The sequence below is a fragment of the Hylaeus volcanicus genome, chromosome 3 (genome assembly GCF_026283585.1).
Source record: "Hylaeus volcanicus isolate JK05 chromosome 3, UHH_iyHylVolc1.0_haploid, whole genome shotgun sequence".
Classification (NCBI taxonomy): domain Eukaryota; kingdom Metazoa; phylum Arthropoda; class Insecta; order Hymenoptera; family Colletidae; genus Hylaeus; species Hylaeus volcanicus.
Genome location: NC_071978.1, coordinates 6,595,183 through 6,611,025, shown reverse-complemented (window position 1 = coordinate 6,611,025; position 15,843 = coordinate 6,595,183). Strand labels below are relative to the sequence as shown.

Below are 15,843 nucleotides of genomic sequence, written 5' to 3'. Positions count from 1 at the left end.
GAAAAGAGGTTAACGATCCCAGTGGCAAGGTCCGTTTGGATAATTTCCAATTCAAACATTTGTCCGTGCTTGAGCCACGAATTGATTGACATGCGTCGCGCACGGAATATTCGTCGTTTCGAACACTATTATCGTCCGAATCTAACGCATCGATGCATCGACGATATTCTGCAACGAGTGTTATTCCTCCCCCGAGCGTGTCTCGGTCTCGTTAGCTTTATGTAATCATGTTCGTCCGGATTGCAGCCCGATTGCGACCCGTAGTCCATTCAGCATTAGCGCACGCTTCATTATCGCGAGATAATTGATAATTTGATATCGGGACTGACTCGTGGTGGCATAATAGAGTTTCCAGGTGAACGAGTTCTTTCTGCGTTCAGTAAATTAATAACAAACAACCAAGGAATATGAGAATGGTGGTTTACAAATATGAATGGCCCATATTGTGTCGTCTTGAAGCATTTAACATTTTCAGTCAAAGTGGTCTCTTCAAAACATTTGTTTTTAATACTAGGAACGAGCAAAACGATTTATTTATTGGCGGAGAAATAAAATATTATTTATTTGTTCTATGTGTAAAATATTTCAGCATTTTATTCTACAAATCACTGAAGAATTGTGGAACTAAAGAATTATCTGAGATATTATTTTTTTCATTCAATATTCTTATTACATGTGTTGGAGTAAACAATTATTCTAATAATTATACGATCATTCCTACTGTTGTTATTGTTAATGTTATTGTCTATTCTATCTAAGGCCACACAGAATGAATCATTCTTAAATTAATAACAGTTTCATCTTCCGCCGTTATCAGTTTAAGTGCCATATTTTCCAGACAGATATAATCTTCCCTTATTATGTAACGATAATGGGGTCATAAATTCGTTGAGCTCTTTAGAAGACTGAGTGAAATATGAGAGACGAAAAGAAATACTGTGGCGTGGGTGTGTTAATATTTTAGCTGACTTTGATGTTCTTTGTCGGTATATCTAATTCAGGATGATTTTTATTTGCTCCTGCACATAACAATAAATTAGATGGTTATGGTCTTTACTTCGTATATTTTTTGCGTCTGTGTTTACAACATTCGACATCGTTAAAATCTTAATTTCACGATTCAAGCGTATTTCAATAAATCAGTCTTGGAAGACGCTTGATTTACTTCCTCAAATATACTTTAGGGCGAAGCAAGAGTTTCAACAAGGATCCAGGTCAGAAGTTCATGTTTACACTCGACAATAACGCGTAGGCAAGGAAATTGAAACCAAAACGAAAATCAATAGGTCTACTTTACATCTGTAAATACGAAAATGTTTTAATAGCTTTTTCAAACACGAAGCATTACGCTCCACTAACCAATTTCACAGAGGCACTTTTAAATTCAAATTGAAGTTGTTTCAACTTTGCTTTCATTAATGGCCTTCTATTTATGAAATATTCTCACGTTTCAAAATAAGAATAAAATACACGTCAGACGTTTTCGATGACTTTGGTTCCGATAAGTTTACGAATAACTCAAGAAGCTCAAAGTTTGCAATACGTGAAGACAACTCGCGTGAAAGAGTATAGTGAACACAATTTCACAACTACTAACGTTGTTACGCGAAATGTACACTCCTCGAACCATTCGTCGCTTTTCGAAACGTTGTCCTAACTGCATCTGCAAATATCCATGCAAATCGCGACAGATACCACCGACCTCCCGCGGAACCGAAGTTTTGTTCGTGGCCAAGTTGAAAATTTGGTTTGAACTCGTCGAAAGTCTCGTTGCGAACTAAACCGATTCCAGCTAACTGTAAGATTCAGCTGTAATTAGAAAACTTCTTCGCAACAGAATGTTTCTCTTGTTTATTACCAATCTCTTCGCGTACCTCAATCTTTCTCTTGAAATTTTCAACGTCGAAGAATCACAAAGTTTCGAGTTCGTCGAACGCTGGAATAAGGGAAAGAAAATCAAAAGCATTTCGATCTCGAACTCAGACCAGTTTCCCTCTCTTGCGACAACGCCGTTTTCCCAAGACTTAGATTTTAGAAATGTTTCAGAGCCGCGAAGTTGGAAAGAGGCGAACTTTGATCTTCGTTATTACGAGGCAATTAGCACAGCCTGGAAATCCAATGTTGGCTCTTGCTATCTTTACGTTGTGCAAATTCTTCGCGTTATTCTGTGTACCAAGAAAATATTTTAGTCTTTATAGTTTTTGTCAACAAGTATTAAATTTCTTGTTCTTCTGTAATATATAAAATGTAATCTAAAATAATCATACACACACTACAGAATATCAAATTTCATGTGATAGAAGTCATGAGACAAATTTAAAAATTATTTTTATAGGATTCCTATGTAACAAAGTAGTGAAAAATATTATTTTTCCTTTCAATGATTTGGGAGATAGCAAAACCAAGGTTATTCGGATATAAACGACCTAATCCTCTCCGAGTGAAAATTGAAACGAACTTGTAGCAATGGCAAGGGTCAAAGATCTATGATGATTTTTCGCCTCGTTGCTCGTGTGGGAATTAGCCGATATCGTGCTTGCAAATGGCATCATTCATAGGCATTCATCGGGGAGCAAACGGATGTAGGGCGCATAGTTAGGTACGGCGGGAACGGCGGAGTTAGTATTCACGCAATCTATGGATCCCAGTGGCCAGGTTTTATCCAAGACCGAGAACTCGGTAGGACATTAGGGATATTACAAACGAACGAGCCGTGGACCGTTAATCAACGGCAAATCGAACGCCATCCGTTGCATTTATGCGACCCTCCTCATAGCGTTCGTTCCTATAATTCATAGAGAGGTCGCATAGTGGTTGTATGTTGCGGAGATGGCTAGATCAAACCGAGCAGCGTTACCTTGAATAGAACGACCGAGGTCGTTGATGCCTGGACCCCAATGTTGATCGTTCTCGAAGTGCTCGCTTGTTTTCCACGAATTTAACCTATTGTCATTGCCAGACTGAAAATGTAGCACAGTAGTTTACTTCATGATTGATCCACACAATACGTTGGATGAAAATAAGTTATCTATATACTGTAGTCTCTTACTTATTATATTCAGGGGGCTCCAAAAGTATGAATAATAGATTTTCATGAGTGATGAATTATAGGAAAGAAATTATACATAGAGTAGCAGATTAAAAATACATCTTAATTAATTCAAATACGGTATCGTATTAATTTACTGTTCCGATTTATCCATTTATTTTTTTTGTTCATTTATTTAACGAGCACGTAGAATGGAGTATTCTAATAACAATCATGGACAATAGTTTCTTACTGAGCTACTATAATTAATACAAGTATAGAATAAATGAACTTTTCTCAAGAGTTTAATCTACATATATTTTTTTCATTCGCTAGAAATTCTCACGAAATGCAAGGTAGATGGTGCGATATTCATTGATCGGAGAAACGGGCCATTTTAACGGTAACCAGAAAACATTTTCGCAGGTGTTGAGTGCTGGACAAACAGACGGCACTTATTTTGCCTGATTTAACGTCAGCCGCGAATTTATGCTATTTCCTTATGAGAGTGCTTTTTCACTCCATGGTTGGCGCGAATAAATCTGGAAATAAGAAATTGCACGGCAAAGCGAAACTTTTCAATGCTCCATTTTTCAAGACACGGAAAGGTTTCTCTGGTTTCTGGGCCAGCCGAGCAGAAGCATTACGTTTTTCCTCGCCGTTACCTTCCTCTCAGTAAAAATCAATAGGTTGAGGGAATGAAATGAAAATCTGCGAGATTAGAATCCACAGAAATTTGACGGCAAAGGAATTTACGTCATAATTAATAATTAAGCTGAGTGCTCAGTCGATGAAACGAGTAATAGTTGTAAATCGCAGCGGATTTGCTAATCAACTGATCTTTGATTTGTGTTCATCTTCGATATCAATTAAATCTGAAGTAAAAATTCTTTACTCAAAGAAACAAAAGGGGAATGGATTGACAATTAAAAACCGATAGCGGTTGAATCTTTGCAACATAATTATTCATTTCACACTTGACGAATATACAATCTTATTTACCTCCAAACCAAGTCCCAGTATGAATTGTAAATCGAATTGGATTTATATTTTCATAATACGCACAGAAATATTTATTTTTCAAGCATTGAAAACTTGTTTATCAGGACAATTACAATATATAACAAAATAATGAAGTATTGAACATACGAATCGACCCCAACGATGAAATTACGTTCTCGCTCAATTACCACCGTTTGTGATTTTTTGTTCGCGTAACGTTTCGCAATTAAACAGCTGAATCGAAGCGTTGGATTCGCTTGATTAATATTAAATTCCATCGGAAAGGTCTCCAAACTCCTTTGGACAATTTACCTTCGGGGTGAAATTACTCGAGACACTCTCACAATCTGAGTCGCAAGTTCTCCGCGTTTCCATTTCCTCGCGATCGGCTAATTAATACGAAGGAACGATTTTCACGACCGTCGAGCAATTTGTGGGCGAGCTGGCTGACGGCGACAATGCAAACCACGCGGTTTCCGTGACAACGGTGTTCCCGCTGTTTATCACGTGCTCGGGTTCTCCTTGAGGAAACGTAATTGAATACTCTAACGGAAATTACGGTTTTTATAAAATGGTCGGTGGCTCGCTCTTAATGAATTTCCTAGCGGAGGTTCGCGTCAACAATTTTTTTTTACTCGCAGCTACGCGTCACATTCGCCGGGGCACTAATGTAAACACAAATTCAACGGTAAATTCTCTTAATACGGCGCGTGCATCTGGACGTTTAAAGTTTCAAATTTTATGCTTCCTGCGCCGCAACCGAAGGAGATTTAATTAAAATTTTACGGGAATTTATGTTGCCCCAGGGCACGAACGTTTTCGAGGAAGATGTTATGCTTCGTAATTATGAAATCAGTTTTACGTCGACCGGCGTAAACGCGATCAATTATGCAGACGGTGTTTCGGATGTTTTACATTTTCGTGAAAGTTATTTTCGCGGAAGACGTCTAACAGTGAACTAGCCGATAACAATTTCCGTTATTTGTGGATGCAGAGAGTATTTTCCGAATAGAAATGAATAAGTAAAGAATAAACCGATATGTATTCATTCGACATGCATATTCGATTACATAGTTCCTTCTTTAATTTAAAGTAACGCATTGTAGATCTTGTAAGCGGTTTGTATTTCCCAATGGCTTTCTCAAATGACATTATATTGCATATACTTACAAGTTAACATGATCAAAAACTAATTTTCTTAACACAAGCTATGTGAAAAATTCGTTTAGCACATTGGTTGAAAATATAATGTTTAAATAACTTGTTCTAAATACTAAATTTTTATTTTTATTTAATTAATACACGTTCATCGTTTATTTCTGTCTAAACTAGAGTTTTGCCCACAACGGCCATGTAATTCGATAATTAACAAGGTCTTGGTTGTTTCGTGACGTGACAGTTAGCATGCGAATTAATTTTCCAATTGCGATAAAAGTTATGTTCTTGCGGGAAGCTGTTCGCGCACGCATGCACATTCCATCAATGTTACGCGAGCATAAGGTTACTCGAAAATGAGAATAGATTGAATGTGTGCGTCACTGCCCTCTTTTCGTGAAATCGATACACGTATCGCTGCACACGTTTATTTTACACAGGTGCTCTATGGGGGATGTGTATCGGGTATCTAGACGTTAGGTTGCCTAACCTTTTCAACAATAGTCTGCCATTTTGCTTTGCCTTTCACCGTTTGCCTCAACAGATCTCGGTTTCTCCTTTCATCTAGGTACATCAATTCTTATTCTCAAGATGGATATTTTTTATTCCAGTGAATCTTTACTTTTGGAATATTCAAGTTAGAATTTGCAATTCTCAGTCTTCATAAACATAGTTACTGAATTCGTAGCCCAGAGATCTCTATTTTCTTAAGACGATTCCTTTTCACTCACCAAATTAAAATAACACAAGACAGAAAGCAACAATTATCCCTGTAATTAGTAATCCCTTTCAAGAATCCCGTTTTAAATTACACGCACCTCTTTCCGTATCTTTTTCATGTACTTCTAACTACCTAAGATTAGTTCTTACGGAGAAGTAAACGTTAATGAATAAATTTCACTAATTGACGTAGTTTGTGTATATCTTCATAAAGGAAAGTGACGTAGTTGAGGGGAGCAGCATTTTGCAGGCATAATCTCCTTGCTACGTGGGAGATGTTGTTTTTAATCAAGGATTCTAGACAGACAGTAGAGGGAGCGCGCGGATAATCCAGTTAACTTTTATGTTCGCGAAAACTGGAGGGTCGTTGATCGTTCTTTCGCAGCCGGGGGAAAATTTAGTTTCAGTCGACCATTTGAATAATAATTCGGTTTCGCTGTTCGCCTTCTAAGAAACAGGAGTCGAGGATCTAATCGTATTTCCACTTCTGTATTTCTGATACAGTTTGCTGCGACTACACGTACTACAATATTTGTTCTCAAATATTTTTCTCCTTGACCGGTAAAGTTGTATTATAAAACTTTTATTGGAGTTGTACATTATACGATATTTACCGTGCTAAACGAGTGGCTTATTACGAAAATAATATACTTTCACCTTTGTTGATTGTAAAATGTTCTACATTTACATTTTTGAGATAAAGAGGGCCATAGTTAACAAGATACGCAGCCGGTCTCATAAATATTCGTACCTTCTATGTCTATTAAAGAAATCTGTCTAAATTAAATGGTAGATTTGATATTTCATTGAGACTTTCCTGTCTTCGATCATATTGGCGAACCAATAGGCTCGCTGTACTAATTAGCACGTAGGAACGAACGAACGAATACCTGTCGTGGCGTACCGTAATCCGGATAAAAGCAGCGAGAAAAGGGATGATAAATTCTTGCCGACAGAGGCGGAAGATTTGAAACGAGTGCGCGGTCGTGCTTCATAGTACGTCATCCATAGCTCGGTGGTCGTCAGTTGTCAGAATATTCGCGCTCATCTACGATTCCAACGGCGTGGAATCTCTTGGTTCGTCTTCCAGGGAGAATGACAAACTTTCGTTACGTCAATGGATCCCGTTCCCCGGGAATCCGCGAATCAAACTTTTAATGGAAAGAACGTCTCGTCGTCGAGGCCGGCTGCGGGAATTATTTTTCAGGGAACGACGTTCCGAGTTTCTCATCCACTTTACTTGACCCCTGCCCATCCCTCCCGAAAGGAGGGTGATTTACATCGTGGAAGGTGTCACGGGAAAACCAGGAATATTACCGGTTCTGCAGGATGTGGTCATGAATTATCCCGGGTCACGTGAAATATCTCCAGACAGGTCTAGGACGTGTCCGTGAGACCCTAATGCCATTAGGAGTTTCTGCACGCGTACACGCGGCGAGCCGAGTTAACCTGAAGAAGCATTTTTATCTTCTAATATGTCGGTTAGAGTTTTTATTTTTACTTGTACGGTGGATAATGAGTTTGATGGCGATGTTTGGTCCGTCGAGAAGTTCAATTTTTCTTAGTAGTCGTGAAATATTTCATTCACGGATTTTTATTTACAGGAAGTACAACTTGAACCCAGAACCATCAACTATGTCAAGGACACTGAACTCTAAAATAGTATGTAGTTACCACTAATCAAACAGAAATTCAATTAAATCTAAAAAAAATAATAGCAGCTTTCCAACCGATTCACTTCTTCGAGCAGAGATTGTCTATAATTCTTATTAAATCTTGTTTATCTTCTTCAGACTGTGAAAGAATTCCTTAGAAATCTATGAACATTCCAGGCAGCGTCGTTTCATCGAGTTGTTAACAATCCTTCTTTTTTTTTTATGGAACAGAGTCTGTATAAAACGCTTATCTTTATCGCCAGGAATAAACGATTACAATATTCTCTTTGTTATGTTTCCGACATCCGTGTTGGCGAGAGGGTGAATCTATTGTAACGGTGAAACCGTTTTCCCCAAAATTCCTCCTTACGACACTTCTGGATCCGGAGATAAGGTATCCTGCATTCTCATGGGATTACCACAACGTCCTGTTCCTTATCCTTCCTCCTTGGAATATCCCTACGACTACCCCGGTTTGGAGTGCGCACACGCATACGTACACGAACGCGGATACTTCCTTTGTGGAGCACTTATTGTTAGTAAAATGTCGCTCATCCCGTTTCAATTGCTTCCTCTTCCTTTCTTGTGGACTCTGATAACAGACGTTATTTTCATTTGGATAATTTGGCTGCCAGTTTGCGTTCATTGATATGTCTCGCCGTTGCTTCTTTCGAGTTTAAAGATTGAAACTAAAACTGAAATAATGCACTATTCTTTTCCAGTTTTATAGCACAGTCGTGTTTAATTTTAAATACATGCTTATTCTATTCATTTCATTATAACTTTTCACTATTCCATACAATTTTTAGTATTTCGTCAGTACTCAATTTTTTTTTTATGGAAGGAAAATTATATATCAATTATTATAATATCGCTCGTCTTGAGATTGACAAATATCTATCTTTCCTACTTATTTTAGAATGGCATTTTTATCATCAGATCAGATCAATCCTAGAAATATTAATGATATTTCAAGGGAAATTTTATATTAATTAATACAACTTGTCTCGAGTCAGATAAATCTTGTGCCTTACTACTTATTTTAAACTGACATTTCAATCACCTAATGAGGCCATAGGTGACCATATATAAATACTAATCAAAATTTGACACGCATTTAAAACATCACCAAGAGTTACAATATTTCACTAGCTTGCATTGTTTGTATCCTTTTTTATTATATTTTAAGTACATAGTAACAAGTGCTCCACGATGTAAAGTTTTAGCCCCAAACATGTGAGATGGTGTTGCTCGCGGGATATTGATTTACTTGCTAAAATAGTGTAACCTTTATGGCATCCCCTGATACTAAACGCTTGTATACACGCCCTTCTCCACATCTTCACCCTGAAACTTTGCTCGGAGAAGAAGCTGAATGTTTAATCGATTTCATCGTCCTGTAAGCAGTCTCATCAGCCTCGTAGCCATGTTAACACCGAAGCTTCGTTGAGGGTACACTTCTGGAGCATAGGTGAATTAATATTTTGGGTAAAATAGTTGTTCACCGGCGACTTTATGTACCAGGAACGGAGAGAGGTCGGAATTAGCATAAATTCACGCAACATCGTGCCCTCGCATGTTACAAACATCGCGCGACCTCGTTTGCTGCTTAGTTTCTTCTCCGTGTTTAACTAAAATCCACACGACAGTTCTTTGAGATACTAAATAGTACGTATAATCTAATTAGTAACAAAAACAAAAAGAAATATACTGTTAATTAACGCTAATTATGCGTCATGCATAATACATTGTCACGAAAATTATCGTAGCGTAGAAACCAGAATTCCAGGGGATGGCTCGAGAAGTTCCTTGCCTCTACCCTCGGGACTATTTTCCTAAGCTCCTAATGCTGCCTTCCGCAGGGACGGGCAACAACAATATATGAAAATTTATCTCAATCCCAGGGTCCGTCGTGTGAAGGGAACGGAAGACTTATCTGTCTCGATTCCTCTTCCCCCGATGGTGCATCCAGGACTAGAAGTTCGGGCTGTCTGGCACCAGCCCTCTCGTCCTGCGTCGCGACTTCTTTTGGCTGAGAACGTCGCTAAACGACGTAACTTTTATCAGCGGGCATCACGACTTTGCAAACTGAGTTGTTGCGAGGAAGACGGCGTCGCCTGATGGGCAGACGGTCGTGGGAGGCCCGAAGTCGTTTAAAGTTCTATGAGGGTTTGACGCTCGACACCTCTTCCTTCAAATTGCCCCGAGCATAGTCGACGGGAAAAATAACGGGGTGGGACAGGGCCTGTTCGTTGCCGCACCTCTCTAGACGTTGTATCTAGATAAATAAGAAGGTTGGACACGGTTGTACAAGATTGTTTCAATTACTTCATAAACAGATATACCTGCAATATATTATTCGAATGTAGATTCAAGTTTTATTACATGATAATGTACATGGAGCTTGATGTCTGACTTAATACTAGGCAGGGATTGAAAGCTGCTTAGTCTGATTGATAACAGAATAATCTCCTTAATTATACTATAGAATTTTGTACTATAATCTGTACTATTCTGTAGAATTGTATGGTATAATCTAGCTACAGATTATCTATTGAATTTACTGTTATCAACTAATAATTTTCTTATACTCTAAAATTTTATGTTACAATCTATACTACACCGTAGAATTTTATAGTCTAATCTAAGCGATTATACTGTTACCAATCAAACCCGCCATCCAATTTCTCATATCCGAGCAGTATATCCAGTCATCGAGCGATTGATTCCCAGAACGAACACGTTCCCATAAGCCCCACCTCCGGTGGGTCGTGCAGTTATTAATATGCAATACGTCGTTGTCATTCATTTTCTTTTTTGCACACGAAAAAATACCAACAGATATATCTGCACGCGCAATTGCGGCTGCCGCTGACGCGAGAGTTCTAGTCATCTCGGTGTAATCAACGAATCTGCATGGCCCGGGGGTTACAGTGCGCGATTCAATCGAATTCCGTTGGATATTTCGATATCGGACGATTCGAACGAATTTCAGAGAGGAAACTGTAACGCGCGCGTGTGCGTTAAGTCCTCAAAAACTGATATCGTCGCATCGCCAGCGAAATTTTCGGGGACAACAGCGACGCGAATCACGTTAATGCAAAAAATTTAATTCCTACGATTCAGGCGGCACTATTAAATATTCAATCCGATCGTGGTTTTATTTGGACCAGGTATTGTCGAACACGTACGTTCGTCCCCTTGGAATCGTATTTTCAGATCGACACCAGCGCGATGACAAATAAAGATCGCTGAAAATATTTCTTCTCAAAATTCGAGAATTCCGCTATTTTCTCTGTGCAAATTTCAGTTTTATTTCACGAGTTTCTGTGTATAATACAAAAATTTGTGTTTCGTATATTTATCGAGGAATTATATTAACTCACTCACTGCCAACTACGAGATGTCTAGTTCAAATTGATTAGCAATTACTCAAGGGATAAATTTTTTAGCCTTTTCAGTCGCGAATTACAAAAAAGATCGTAAATTTTCTTTTTAAAACAACAAGCTTAATATCACTTTTTATTATCAAAATAATAACCTTGATTACACATCTGTATTAAGTCTTGGCGCCCAAGGCAAAACGCTTGAAATTTTCCTGGCAGTGAATGGGTTAAATACAAAACTTTTGCATATAGGTAACGTGTTTAATATTAATGAACATAATAAACACTGCTTGTGAAACCTAGAAATATTTTTCGATAACCTTAAAAATTGCGTAAGAACGTGATCCTTGTTAAATAACTTTTAAATAGTTCATCGTATCGACAGAAGTATGAATGTTAGACAAGTTATACGGTTCACCTGGTATACTGAGTCTACCGCCACCATTATGGTAAGAGCAGCGTTCTAATTTTCCGGATTGATAATTTCCCAAGTGACTCGAGTCTGAACCCGACGGATGGGATTTTTCGAAAATCGAGGAATCGCTGTGGCACGTGATGGAGCGTATAGCATAATTAAGGGGGCTGTTTCTGTGCATGACGCCTCGATATTTAGAATTCTGACGGCATCGCGGCAGGTTTCGGGATCCAGAACGGTGGATATAGCGACGCACGCGATCTCCGTCACTTCAGCCGTCACGATTCGCATCGCGCAACAAAACAAATCTCCATCTCGAAACGAGCGACGGGTGTTGGTTTCGCAGGGCCCTAGTAATTACGTCTCAACACCTGACAGTTATTACGATCCTATCCCGATGCCTTGTGCGGTAGACCCATGTGGCATCCGTGGCTATTAACGAGGAGGATATTAACGGGATGATGAAATGAAGCACAAAGCAGGGGTTAATAACTGTTGTTCGTTCGACGAGCTTCTGGCTTACGAGAACTGTGACGAGGGTGATGAGAATAATAAACATGCCACGAAAAGGATATCGCAGCTTTGAAACGGTATCATTCAATCACATCAGGGTGGAGACTTAATCGAGTTATAGATTGAGATTTATTGCAAATGTAAAAGAAGAGAAAAACAATCCACGTTTGTACAGTTGATTAAATTAATTTCTCTATTGTCACCATATATATCTATAAATTAATTGTGATTTGAGTATTATATTCGGTTGTTGTGCTCGCATCAAATTCCCTAATTATTTTGTATTCATAATGAAACTATTCGTTCCTGCAGGCTAATTATACACTCGACAATAAATGTTCGCATCCACCTCTGAAAGTTGTCGTTATTAACTATTGTAATTAACTACTAGTTTTTACTCGCAATGATCGTGTTGTCTGCAGTGACCGTGAAATAACAATTTCAGTGTTATTATTGATGATATTGATGATAATACTATACACAGAAATGCGATAAATGTCACACAAGTCACACAAAACCGAAACTACATAATAATGTCTCTAATAATATCCCATTTAAAATAATACCATCGCTCCAATTCATCCATCAATGGTAGAAATAAATTTCTATTAGTTAAGAATTAGAACAGTTTTCGTTTTGGTACAACTACCGTAAACTTTCGAAGTCGAGGTAATTCAAAGAGGGAGAGGCTAATTTTAAGCGCAGCTCCGACTTCGACTTTTCGACCTAACGAGTGTTTCTGATGCTTTCAGAATTCTTGGCATGCGTAGGCCGAAGGAGGAAGCGGGGGGCGAGCTGAACAGGACCGAGGAGCATGGCGTAGTGCTCGTTTCGGGGGTTGCTAGCAGATCAAAGGACGCGAAAGAGGGTCTGGCCGCTCTCGAGCGATTCGAGGGCCGGTGAGCATCGCGACGGGGCGAGCAACCCCGTTGCCTCGGCCAACGTCTAACAACCCTCCCGTCTGTCGCCGTCGACGAACAACAGAACAGGTAGGGATCCAGTTTTCTATTCCTTCAAAAGAATTTCCCCTGGCTCGTCGCATTTGCCCTTTATGAATACGCTAAACCAGGAAACAGGGTGTAAGGATAGCTGGGCTTGTTAACGCCTGCCAGGGTTACCGACACAGCTCGGCTACTTTCGAGTTGAAGGATTTTAAGATACAATTAGCACCCGTTTAGGGTAAACAGGGAGCATTCCGGAGGGAGGAATTGGAGTCTTGAATTTTTATTTCTGAGAGTTTGAAATATTTATTTTTATCTTGTTGAGGGAAATATTGAATTAGTTTTAAGGACTAGATGGGTCAATTAACTAGGAGGAGGGTTTGAAGTCTCGCGCATTTAAGATAAACAAAAAAACACCCTGATAGAATATATCTCTATTAAATCTTTATTTTAATCCTCAAATTTACCGGATATAAGTTTGATTGCAATCTACTTTCAGAAATGTTTTTCACCAACATTGCTGCCTTCATCGAGTGTTGAAATAATCAGTATACACCTCGCGATCATCATAAACAATCAGGTTTAAACGAATAAATATTGCGATCAGTTTTTCACGATTTCGAACGGTTAAAAGTTTGAACCAACCGTTAATTTATGAAGTGCGTGTCCATGGTGAATTTTCGGTTACAATATGAACTCTCCTCTTGATCACTTGAACGTTTTATCGAACCCAAGCGGCCTATAACCAAACAAATTGCATATATTTGTTAAATCGTTTGATGATCATGTTTATTCGGTAAAATCGATACTCGGGCGCTCGTGTAACTTTATCACATTTATATTGTAATATACGCGGCTTATGTGCTCAAATTTAATCCAATGCATTCGCCAATTTACGCGATAATACGTGCGCGATATATTTTCAACAGACCGTGATTTGTACGACTCCCGGGACGATAAAGAGCCCTCTTCTTTATTAAATTTTGCTTCGTGTTGCGTTCTATATCCTCCCAATTGAAGGTGGAAATTTCTTTTTAATCCCTTTTTGCATTCATTTCTTAATCACAGCGTTAAGTCCAGAAACAAAATTTACAAAAATTAATTCTAATTGTTTATTGTTTAGACAGTCTATATATAGCGTGGTCGGCACCCTACCATAAGGGTTTCGTTTCGGGGTTGCCCCGAATAACATCCTTCAAATCTTTGATTACCCAGCACGAGGTTGTATAATATTTATTACTCGATGTGCATCGTTTCCAATGTGTAACCTGCGCTTCGTGGCGTCCACGAAATTCTCAAGCGCACGCATTGGTAGGCCTATTTCCTAACGATTTGAAGAATTCGGGCGTTTCAGGACCCACGGATAATGGTATGCCCTCAAGTGCAGGAACCGCGGTTTAGAGAGTGAATTTCGTGGTTTAGCATGCCGACCTGACATACCGCCATAGAACGTTTGGCGACGCGGAGACCGCAATTGTGGCCGTGTCGTCCTAACACCTTCGGTGGAAGCCACGTTATCTATGCGGAAATAAGGAAACTAAGGTTAAGTAAGGGGGGAAAACACAGGAAGGATCCTGGGAGCTTTTAGAGAATAAGGACAGATACCTAGAAGTCCGGAATTCGGTGGAAACATAAATTAATATAAAGAAGTCGTGCATGGTGAATAAACAGAAACAGGAGGGAAAATATTCCCTTACAGGATTGGTTTATGTATTAAACAGTGTTTTTGTAGCGAAGAAAAATAATTACGATTCGAGGAACATAGTTCTGTTTATTTTATAAACATAATACAGAGAAGTATTTGTTCAGTGAAGCGGAAGTTATGTTTGGTTACACGAAGGGATGAGTGTGAGACGTCCATGGTTGTGTGTATTCGAATATTTAAACACTTCTGCGACTTAAATGTTGTATGCAGCGATCAAGTGTTCGCGTGGTCATTGTATTTAATTAATGTAACGCAGACTATAAATCTAATTCTTCAAGTCTATTTAATTTTTTAAATGGATAATGATATTTAAATAATTAAATTGCTCGTACGAAGATGATGTATTCCAATATTAGTGACATGTTTGAATATTAAATTATCGAAATGGTTCATGTTCTACATTTTATGGATAGTATGAAACGTTTAATTGTTGCGTTAAATGTAATGCCTGTGTAATTACAATTCACAAATCATCAGAAATATAGCCAATAATTTCAGCACTCGATAATTAAATTGACATCAAACGCAATTAATAATAACGCGCCTTTAATGCATACAAAAGATATGATACTATTACATCACGTTCATCGTGCATTTCACAAGTGTAACATATGTAGCGTACACGCTCCACACATACATATTTGCATAACTAGAAAAAATACGTAATTATAGCTACTCCCACGCTCACCTATTAGTAAATTAAGTTTTGTTCAGGTAACTTTGCATTGCATAATAAATTCACGAATCCATATTTAAAACGAAAGAAGCTAGGGAAAAAATAGAGAGAAAAATCGATTGTAATTAGATTTCCCTATCGGGTTGTTGAGCTGCAGCTGCAACATTTATGCGGAACAATATTAAATTTTCGGCAATGAGGACATTAATATGATAATTGGACGAATATGCAAATGGGGGAAGTTAGGTTCGAACGGAAAAAAGGGGCGGCTAAGAGAGAAAGAAAACCGGTGGGCATAGTTCGCGGAGATCGTTACGAAGTTACTAATTCTTGAGTGCAGATTTCATTAAGCGGTTCGTTTAAAATGTAATGCCTCTCGGGATCCGCGTATTACGACCCCGGAAACCACTTCGTGCCTGAAATCCGAGGGTCAATCCTTGAAACACCCCGCTCCTGCTCAAGAATCCTTCAGCGAGAGGGTTATGTACATTTTTCCTACTAATTCTATTCGCAAATCGAGAAAGATACGTAGAAAGCACGAGCTTTTCAGCTTTTGATTTAGGATACTTGTGAAATTACACCGACGAACCTACATTATGAAGAAGAGTTTAAAAATACTTAACGATAGGGGTACAGATCAATTCATT

General features: G+C 38.6%; 1 protein-coding gene across 1 annotated transcript in view; it reads left to right on the top strand.

Annotated features, from left to right (window-relative positions):
* LOC128873084 (inactive rhomboid protein 1) overlaps positions 1 to 15,843 on the top strand; it is a 236,131-nt gene that overhangs the window by 17,653 nt on the left and 202,635 nt on the right. The window contains exon 2 of the mRNA XM_054116356.1: positions 12,627 to 12,863. The gene's annotated coding sequence lies outside the window, so the exon portion shown is untranslated. The remainder of the gene's footprint in view (positions 1 to 12,626; positions 12,864 to 15,843) is intronic.